The sequence below is a fragment of the Nematolebias whitei genome, chromosome 4 (assembly GCF_014905685.2).
Source record: "Nematolebias whitei isolate Nwh7 chromosome 4, NemWhi1, whole genome shotgun sequence".
Lineage (NCBI taxonomy): Eukaryota > Metazoa > Chordata > Actinopteri > Cyprinodontiformes > Rivulidae > Nematolebias > Nematolebias whitei.
In genome coordinates, this window is record NC_056501.1 from 56,241,383 (window position 1) to 56,252,093 (window position 10,711).

The 10,711-nt window shown below is 46.3% G+C and overlaps 1 protein-coding gene across 1 annotated transcript in view; it reads left to right on the plus strand.

Moving 5' to 3' along the window:
- The window catches only part of enpp6 (ectonucleotide pyrophosphatase/phosphodiesterase 6), a 131,788-nt gene that overhangs the window by 55,965 nt on the left and 65,112 nt on the right, over nucleotides 1-10,711 (plus strand). The window lies entirely within an intron of this gene.

Consider the following 10,711-nt stretch of genomic DNA (forward strand, 5'->3'; position numbering starts at 1 on the left):
CACTGCAATGAAGACCTTTCTGCAACTCTGAGCAACGAGATTTATAATATAATTGATCTTTCTGCTTGCCAATTCATGCACTGCTGCTTTAATATGTAATAAGGTTTTATTAAGGATCAAGTTTGTGAAACGTCTTCTTACCATTTTACTGACTTAGCAAGAAGCAGATTTCCCCATCCCTTCCCGGATGCGGGCCGTTTCTGGTCTTTTCAGCTGGTCTGAATTTGAAGAAAAGGATTCAGGAATAATCCGGGCTGAAGGTAGATAAATAGCTCCAAACGAAGCATATTCCAACAGATTCACCCTTATTCTTCTTCAGCTGAGCCCGTCCAAAACTTGTCCTATTAATCCACAATCGTCCCGTGGTCCAAACAGATCCTGTTTGTTACATCCACACATGAGTAGTGGTCCCCAACAGCAGAGGTTTCACAGAGACATCTGTTTATACAGCCTGAGAATTTGACTGACACCTCCAAACCGATCATGCCATCGGACAAACCCGTCCCTTTTTTGGGCTGGGCCTAGACCCGACTCTCAGGCTCATCTATGAGGATCTGCCAGTCATTCCTCATGCATATTTAAATTTGGGTGTACTTGTTCAATTGTGCTTAGTCATGCTGAGTTGCATTTCTTTGGTCCCTCAGAGTTGTTTTCAAGGTCTTGTCATTGCGAAATACTTCTGCTTGTGTAACTTTTTCCACTCACGACACCCTTCTAGAACATTCATGAGACCACGGGGTTCATTCCTTCAATTTTCAACATCATGAACAAACTTAAACAGAATACCTTCTAAAATCACAATGTTTACATTTTAAAATCACAAAGTTTATAGTATCACTTGATTATCTACTTGTTTTGATTATTATAAACACATCTTTATCATTCATCTGAAAACTGGCAATTTTTACTAAAAAGAAAAGACATCTTTTCGCTCCGGGCAGAACGGTGGCGCAACTGGTAGAGCTGCTGCCTCTCAGCGAGCAGGTCCTTGGTTCAAACCCCGGTCCAGGGGCCTTTCTGGGTGGAGTTTGCATGTTCTCTCCGTGCATGCGTGGGTTTTCTCCGGGTGCTCCGGTTTCCTCCCACAGACCAAAAACATGCATGTTAGGCTGATTGGTAACTCTAAATTGTCCCTAGGTGTGAGTGAGAGAGTGAACGGTTGTTTGTCTTGTTTGTCTCTATGTGGCCCTGTGATGGACTTGCGACCTGTCCAGGGTGTACCCCGCCCCTCGCACTGTGATTGCTGGACATGGGCACCAGCGACCCCCGTGACCCAAAATGGAATAAGCGGGTAAAGATAATGGATGGATGGATGGATCTTTTCGCTCCTCTGTACTCTCTCTCTGCCCGTGTGTGTGTCCAAGCGTGACTGCGTGTGTGTGTGTATGTCCGTGTAGTTGTGTAAGTGTGTGTTATATTCATGAGTGTTTATGCAGTGTGTGCCTCCAGCATCTGCTTTTGATCAGCTACTTCAGCCTCCTGCCTGCTTCTTAGGGAACAGACTGTTTTCCACCAAATGGCCTTCATTGACACCCCCTCTGTGGAATCAGACTGTTCCCTTGACCCACACTTAAGCTCCAAGCCAGTCTCTATCTTCATCAGCTGCATCCACACTTAAGACATCTTCCTCATAATCCAAATCGACCAGATCCTTGTGATACGGTGCTGGGTCTTCAGTATCACTAGGCCCAAGACTTTGGGCCTCCTCATCAGCAGCATCCCAATAATCCACTATCGTCAGTTCGCCAGAGTCGATCTCCTGTGAGTTGCCCAGTTGAGATGCCGGATCACCGGGGTGACGTGCGTCCTCTGACGAAGGTGGGGCTGTGCTGGTGACAGGCTGAGAGGATGTTGCCTCCACACTCATGGAAGAATCCACAGGAGTGACGGGCTCATAGATGGGTCGCCCTTCATTTGAATAGACCCATGCATATACCTCCGGCACTTGCTGTGGTCGTTCTTGCGTCGATTCTCGAGGGGCAGTCACTGGCCCATCAGGATGAGTTAGGTCTAGATATGTTCCATCCGGGGTTATCAGGCTTGGTGGGTTGGATTCTTCAGGGCTGGTAGAATCATACACAACTTCAGTGCTCACAAAATGATCGAGGTAGGTTTCCAATTGGTACAGTTTTGGGCACTCTAGGGAGAGAAGGGGTGGTCCAGGAGATGATGCCCTTACATCCATGGGCTCGTTCTCAGGTTGAGTCCCCGTGGACGGTGGGTTAGATGAAGTGCCAGTTGGCCTCTGATGCTGGGTCATCATCATCAGGGTTGGTGCCAGAGGGATACTAGGTGGGTTTACATTCTGATCTTGAATTGCTGTTATCACGGGCATCGGAACCAGTGGTGGAGTGGCTCCCAGGTCTGCCCCTAAGGCGGCCAGCGATTTTGGGGGCAAAGGTTCTGATGATCCCTGCGTAACCCCGAAGAATGGGCCGTGGACCAGGGGTAATCCCGTGTACAGATGGATTGCCACGAACTTGGTTGCATTGTGGAGGTTCTCCCACAACTTGGCTACCACCGGGTAGTATGAGGCTCGTGGTGGGATAGTTCCCCTTGGCCGACAGGGCACCGAGTTCAGAGCCGAAGTCCAGATGACTTTGCAGGTGTGTTCTGTTTCCATGCACCCTGCAGCCGATACCTGCGGTAGGCTATGTGGCTCGTCCGAGACAAGGATCCCATTCACCGCAGTTCTGGCCACCAAGCCTGAATGACAGCACTGACACCACCAGGATGAACCAACAGCCCAGAGATACTTAGTCTATGTCAATCCTTTATGACAGAAACAGCAGGTTACTTCATGTTCCTGTAATGACAAAAGGGGGTAAAACAAGATCTAACACTACAATATAGCTATTACAATATATATTTTGTATTTTATTTTATTTTATTTTTATTTTTTTTTTTATTTTATTTTTTTCTTCCCCGGGTTCCATCACTTTTCAAAGGCCCTCAACCATTACTGGGCCTATACAGGCCGTCAGCTGACATCAAGGACCTCATCGAGCAATTTGGCTAATACAGATTATTAGATTAATGATTAATAATAGCATTAGCAGAGGAGGGAATTTAAGCATTGTTGGTTATAATGATTAATTTTTGTATCTTTGGTGGATCGGGGATTCAATCTATGGAGATTCCGTGGCCTCCACTTCCCTCCAGTGCAGCAGGAACAAGTTCAGGTCTGGTTTTAAAGATGGCAGCATAAGTCATCATCCAAACCACAGTCGGCATTGTAGTACAGAGATCAGTCCAATATAGCACACAGCAGACTCCCCGGGCCAGACCCCATCCGATTTGGAGTGCTATTTTCATGGTCCAACGGTGTCTGTTTTGGGGTCGCAAAGATAGGGTTTGATACAGCAGGTGTACTACCACAGTGATGGCCATGGCGCCTTCCATCACTGCCGTCATGATCCTTCCAGCTGTGTTCCCACAGTTTGTGATGGATATAGGCAAGGGGGTGAGTGTGGCCACACACTCAAGGGTCACCACTATGGAGTCTACTAGCAGCCAGGATGAGATTACTGCTATTTGTCGGAAAGAGAGCTTGACCCTTCCCAGTAAGTAGGTGACAAATAAGTGTGGCATAATTTCAGCTCTTTTCAGTATTACATGGGTTACGATTATCTTGGCATAGGCCTGGAAAGCCACAGGGAATCGCATTATTCGCCCTCTACCCCATTCACCCGTGTGGCAGTAGCACATCCATGCAATCATTATTAACAAATATTCTACCGTGCTGCCCTTGAAGTAGGATGGACACCATGGCCAGGAGGTCTGAGTGGGTACCGTGGTACTATCTGATTCTTCATAGAAGGTACTCACGTTTGTTGGAGTGTTAGTTGTCTGGCAGTCCATGATGATTTGGAGTTTGAGGATTCCTTGAGTTATGCTCTCTGCTGCTCCGGGGCGGATGTGAGCCTATTTCCTTGATTTCTCAGTTTTAAGCCGAGCCAGCACCCGGTTCTGGTGGGAGTGGCTTTTAGTTCCTCCCACATGGGCGGCACATGGCCTTGAGGCCTTCTTGTAGGAGCACACGTCCTAATAAGGCAACAGCGATCACACCAACTAAGCTTGCCAAATAAGGCCAGATCTGAAGGAAAAGAACGACTATCCATCCTTCAACGGTTCTTCCGCCTTCCTTGATCACTTCTCCTACTTCATGTATTGCTTCTGTGACTTTACGGCCTACTGTGTAACTAACAGTTTCATACCAGGCACAGTTATGTTCTTCCTGTCCCTTGCCACATTTTTTCCAACTTTCTTCTGGATATTGAAATGTGAGATTAGAGTAGATTTTGTTTGGGCCTACCCAATCGTAGCCATACAACTCATCGCCAACGCACAGGCGTTATCTTAGTGCATGTCCTTCGGCCAGAGCAATCACAGAGTCGGAGACGAAGGGGTCAATCACTCCCTGAATACTCTTTCTAGTTTTTAGCTGATGTCCTAATATGGCGTTAGTGCAACTTGTACCGTCGGGTACAGATCTTCTCCATTTTCCGTCACTATACTTTTCCACACTACCTTAGCTGCATGAGTTGTGAATTCTTCTTTATAATGACTTTGACAGTAAGTTTCCCATCCGGGTAACTCGTAACAAGGCCTGCGGGCTAAGCTGACTATACACACATCTTTTTTCCCATTATACTTCATATTCCATGGTCTTGGGCTGACATACCTGTCAGGCCGATATAAAACATTTGACCATATGTCCTGCTCTTTGGAGTAAACTGTAGCTAAGAATTGATACTTAATCCAATAGTTAGAGGAATGTTTTAAGAAAGGGACTACCCATTCTCTTATTTCTTCCTCCTGAAATCCCCACCAAGTGTGTGAATCATCTCTATGGTGATACTCATGCCAGGCTTGGAGCAATGTTTAGATCATTTTTTCTTTCTTTAGTTCTGTACAGTCGTAGCGCCAGGTGGACATGACTGCCACCTCTGTTTCCCACAGTCTGCATCTAGGTGATGCCCCGTTACTCTCCCACACTGAGTTATTAAGGCTAAGGAAAATTTGTTCAGCTACACATTCGTCAATTTTATTAAAATCACTTTTTGGTGCACTAAATAGCTCATTTGGTTTGGGCAGCCTCTGCACATACATGTTTGAGTAATATGGTCCCATCAGGCCTGCGTAAGTCCTGGTATACCCCTCCACAAAGTCACCTTTGAAGTGGGGCAAACCAGGGACCACCCATACCCATGGTAATATGTCATGTTCAGCCAATCTTTGTGCCAGGCATTAACAGGCTGAAATATAGCTGCCCAGCTCCAGTAATAATATCTTTGATTTGCTTCTGGGGTTATTGGTAAATAATTTTGAGATTTACACTCACCATACAAGTTCTAATAGCAGATCGGGAGCTTCTTTAATTTGTATTCCGTACAATTTTCTGTTGTGGCTAACTCTGCCCTGTTATCATCAGACTCTATCTTTACCATGTATATTACATTGCCCGGCGGGGGTGTTTCATAGGCCTCAGTAGGTCGTTGGTGAGGCTTTACGGCTGTTGCATTGGGTTTGAGTACCTTCTTGTGCCTTACAGTGTGAATGGTCTTAATTCCAGTACGGTTCCGATATGCTCCAGTGTGGTTTCTTTGAATGAGTGGGGGTATTTTGTCACAGTCTAAGTGGCTGTTGCCCCATGCCAACGAGGGAGAATCACCCGACAGCTTTTGTCTTTTGGTGGCGCGGGATAGATCACTTCTTTATCCCAGTGGCCTTGGTGGGCCAACCCTGGCAGTGGTCGGCAGGCCTGATCACATTGCCATTCGGGCGATTCTTTGTCAGGGTGAATCCAATTACATCTTGTTCTTGTTCTTTTTACTTGTTTTTTCAAAACTGCTATCCAAACTACAACTCCAGGACTCTTGCAGGACTAATAAGTCGGTGATGGTCCATGCTATTCCGGTCAGATTCTCAGCGTCGATAGCTGTTAATCATTCTGGTGTGAGATTCAGCTTTTTCCTCCAGGCTCGATAGCCCGTTTGTTTCACTCGATTCCAAGTCAAAGTTTGATTTTGAATGGTCTCATTCTGGTTCCATGGCATGAAGATGTTTCTTTGAGTGATATCCTAGCAGGTCATGTTTGCATACTTGGATCTCCCGTGGGAGATTGTCACATGCGTGAGGCTCCATGGTCTAATTCCGGCTTGATACAAAATAACCAACAACATTACAAAGCCTATTAACACTACGAGTCCCCGCATCAGGGTTTGTAGACAAGCTGCTTTATCCAAAATTGTAATCCTTAAACAGTCCTTAGGTCAGTTGGGGGTCGGTTCATCATCTGAATCTTCGGTGTTCGAATCATCGCTGTTCGGGTTTCTATTTTTCAGGGGAACCATTTTGGAAAAGGGCCTGTGTTGCTCCTAGCTCTTGCCCTTCTCTCGGAGCGTCTGTTGACTGTAGTCACTCGTCCTCGAAGGAGTTTCAGATATAGTGGAGAGAGGTGTGGCAATCCAGGTTGCAACCCTTTCCACACCCATTTTCACTGCATCACCAACCAATTTTTATTTTTGTTTTGTTTTTGGTTCACATCTGTTCCATAATGGCTTAAAAGTGGCTTCCCATTCTTTTCGTTTTTCTGGTCCGATTTGGTTTATTACCATACCATACCATACCATACCACTTTATTTATAAAGCACTTAAAACAGCTACAAAGCCAACCAAAGTGCTGTACAGACAGAACAACAGGTAACACACAAAGCAAAATAAAAAATGAGGTAAATCAGAATATATACAAAAAACGATGCAGATAATGACGACAAACCAGTGTGGCGCATACAGGATCAAAACACAGATCATCTTGTGTTGAAAGCTATTGAATAGTAGTGAGTTTTTAAACGGGACTTGAAAACCGAGAGGGAGGGGGCCTGTCTGACAAGCAGAGGTAACTCGTTCCAGAGTCTTGGTCCAGCTACAGAGAAGGCCCTGTCACCTCTGCGCTTAAGTTCCTGGAACTGTAAGGAGTCGCACAGCTCAGTTGAGGCTTCCAGAGGTGATGGTTCAGTGAGGTGGAGAACAGAGTTTAGGGTGGAGAAGAGCACACGTGGGTTGTGAGAGTTTGAGGTAATTATATCAAAGAATTTTGATTTAGCAGCTTTTACTGTTTTATGATAACAGCGCCAACTCTCTTTAAGTATTTGAAAAGAGACCTGCAGCCTGTCTTTCCTCCACTTTCGTTCCGCCCTCCTACATTGCTGCCTAGCGGCCTTGGTGACATCACTCAGCCAAGGTTCTGCTCTGAGTTTAGATTTTTTGGTTTTAACAGGTGCTAAATGATCCAGAGTCTTTAAGCAGACAGAGTTGAACTGGGATGTCAGCTCCTCAGTGGTGGTGAGAAACACCAGGGGCTGAATTATCTATTCAGAGTTATAAACATCTGTGAAACGTGTGGCAGTGAAATGGTTAATGGTCCGAGTGCGACGTGCAGGAATGCACGACTTAGGAGTTAGATGGGGGAGGGTGAACTCAAACCGGACTGGCATGTGGTCTGAAAAAACATTATCACCAATAACAAGATTATTAACAGTCATATCATGAGTTAAAACAAGGTCAAGTGTATGTCCACGCTCTTGGGTGGGACCATTTACATGCTGCGTTAAATTAAATGAGTCCAATAAATCTAAAAAGTCCTTAACCAAGGGCTTCTCAGGACTGCACACATGCAAATTAAAGTCACCAATAATGAAAAGATGCTCATATTTTGGTGTGATTTCAGCTAAGAAGTCAAAAAAATAATTTATGAAATCCTTAGACCGAGGTGGGTGGTAGACAAGTGCAAATAACGTCGCAGGTGAATGTCCGAGTTCAAAGACGCTCAGCTCAAAGCTGGCGCTGGAAACTGGGATGGGCAGTTGTTTACAGTCAAAAGTTGATTTGAGTATTGTTAATAATCCACCACCGCACCGGCCTGATGGCCGCGGGGCGTTAAAACATAGACAGTTCGGTGGCAGTAATTCTGTCAAGGTGCTGGACTCACCCGAAGACATCCAAGTCTCTGTGATGCACAGGAAGTCCAGATCGTGCTCTTGAAAGTAATCCCTGAGGATAAAATATCCTGATGCATGCTCAATAATCCAGGTAGAAAAATCCCAAAAAGTTCAATCTAGTCCTCTGGACATTCAAAAAAAGCAAAAAACAAAACAAAGCAAAAAAAATATAGAAACGTTTCGTCTCTCATCCAAGAGACTTCCTCAGTCTGAGGTGCTGTTTTCAGCTCAGTCTCTTAAATAGCACCTTCTCAGAGTGGATCAACCAGTTTGCTGCTGACAACCAAAACCAACTGCTCACATGGTCAAGAAGGACCATCAGCCTAACAATGGATCATTAGCACATTGATGGCTGTTTACTATTCACAGGGGGCTGAGTGATACTAGCAATCACAGCATTGTAAGAGGGGGACAGTTGAACCCAAAGGCCTCCACCCCTGTTTAATGATGGATGATTTCTTTTCACAAAGATGGCCTCCTTTACTCCTCTCTCAAACCATCATTCCTCTCTGTCCAGGATGTGAACATCTTCATCCTTGAAAGAGTGACCGCTGGCCTGGAGATGAGTGTAGACCGCAGAATCCTGGCCTGATGATGTTGATCTTCTGTGCTGGGCCATCCTTTTGGCCAGTGGCTGTTTAGTTTCCCCGATGTAAGACTGATCACAGCCCTCCTGACACTGAACAGCATACACAATATTACTCTGTTTGTGCCAGGGGACTGGATCTTTGGGATGAACCAGTCTTTGTCGTAATGTATTTTGGGGTTTAAAGGCCACTGGGGCGTTATGTTTATAAAATAAACGTCTCAGTTTCTCTGATACCCCCTCAACATACGGAATGACCACTGGTCTGGGTCTGGGTTCCTCCTTTTCACCTGATGGCTGACTGGAGTCCTGTTTGGGTTTCTTCTCTGCTTTCAGGAAGGCCCAGTTAGGATATCCACATTGCTCTAGAGCCTGTCTTGTGTAGGATTTCTCCTTCTGCCTGGCTCCTGAGTTAGTGGGGATGCTGTCTGCTCTGTGATACAGAGTCCTGATGACTCCTAACTTGTGCTCCAAAGGGTGATGGGAGTCAAACTGCAAATACTGGTCTGTGTGGGTGGGTTTGCAGTACACTTCGGTTTGCAAAAGTCCTCTATCAGAGACTGAGACCTCACAGTCCAAAAAAGCCAACCTGCCATTTTTTTACATATTATCGTGTGAACTTGATGTATTTATCCACAGAGTTGATGTGGTCAGTAAAATGTTGGACTTCCTGAGATTTAATTTTAACCCAGGTGTCGTCAACATACCTGAACCAATGACTTGGTGGTGTCCCTGAAAAGGACATCAAGGCTCTCTTTTCTACCTCTTCCATGTACAGGTTGGCAACAATAGGAGAAACTGGAGACAAGGGAGTCCTCAGGAAGTGCACTCTCCAGTATCACCTCCAAGGACTCCAAAAAGGGTGGGTAATCTGGATTGCTGTTTGGCGCATAAGCACAAACAACAGTCAGAACCCGTCCCCCCACACGTAGGTGGAGGGAGGCTACCCTCTCGTTCACCGGGGTGAACCCCAACGTACAGGTACCAAGATGGGGGGGCAACAAGTATGCTCACTCCTGCTCGGTGCTTCTCGCCAGGGGCAACTCCAGAGTGGAAGAGTGTCCAACCCCTCTCAAGGAAACTGGTTCTAGAGCCAGGGCCATGCGTTGAGGCGAGTACGACTATTTCTAGCCAGAATCTCTCAACCTCACACACCAGCTCTGGCTCCTTCCCCACCAGTGAGGTGACATTCCACATCCCAATTGTCATCTTCTGTGGCCGAGGATCAGACCGCAAGGGTCCCCGCCCTCGGCCACCACCCATCCCACATTGCACCCGTCCCGTTTGGCCCCTCCCACAGGTGGTGAGCCCATGGGAAGGTGGACCCATGTTGCCTCTTCGGGCTGTGCCCGGCCGGGCTCCATGGGTAAAAGCCCAGCCACCAGGTGCTCGCCAGCATGCCCCACCTCCAGGCTTGGCTCCAGAGTGGGGCCCCGGTTTTTTATTTATTTTTTCATCTTGAGATCCTATGACGTCATCAACTACTCGAGTTCCACTCAAGTTTTATTATGTTAATGTCGAGTTTAAAAACTATGTAGTCGTTCAACTCCTTCGGGGTTCACGTGGTTTCTAACGCAAGCCTTAATATGCAGCGCCTGACCATGCACAGAATTTAAGAGCATAAAGTTTCTCCATGTTTGACTGGAAGAAGAGCGGAGCGCAGCCTCAGCATTTAAGTCAGCCTGTGGGTGTTACAGAGCCGGAACGGCCTGATTCAACATCTCCACGACCGGACTTCGCTTTGCACCGAGTACAGCTCTGTGTCTGGGATTTCAACTGGTAAGTTTACGTTTACGTTCTTCAGTCCAAGAAAGCCAACCTGCCATTTTTTACATCTTCTCGTGTGAACTTGATGTATTTATCCACAGAGTTGATGTGGTCAGTAAAATGTTGGACTTCCTGAGATTTCATTTTAACCCAGGTGTCGTCAACATACCTGAACCAATGACTTGGTGGTGTCCCTGAAAAGGACGTCAAGGCTCTCTTTTCTACCTCCTCCATGTACAGGTTGGCAACAATAGGAGAAACTGGAGACCCCATAGCACACCCATGTTTCTGCCTATAATGTTGCTCCTCATATGTGAAGTAGGTTGACTGCAGGCACAGTTTCAAGAGTTGACAC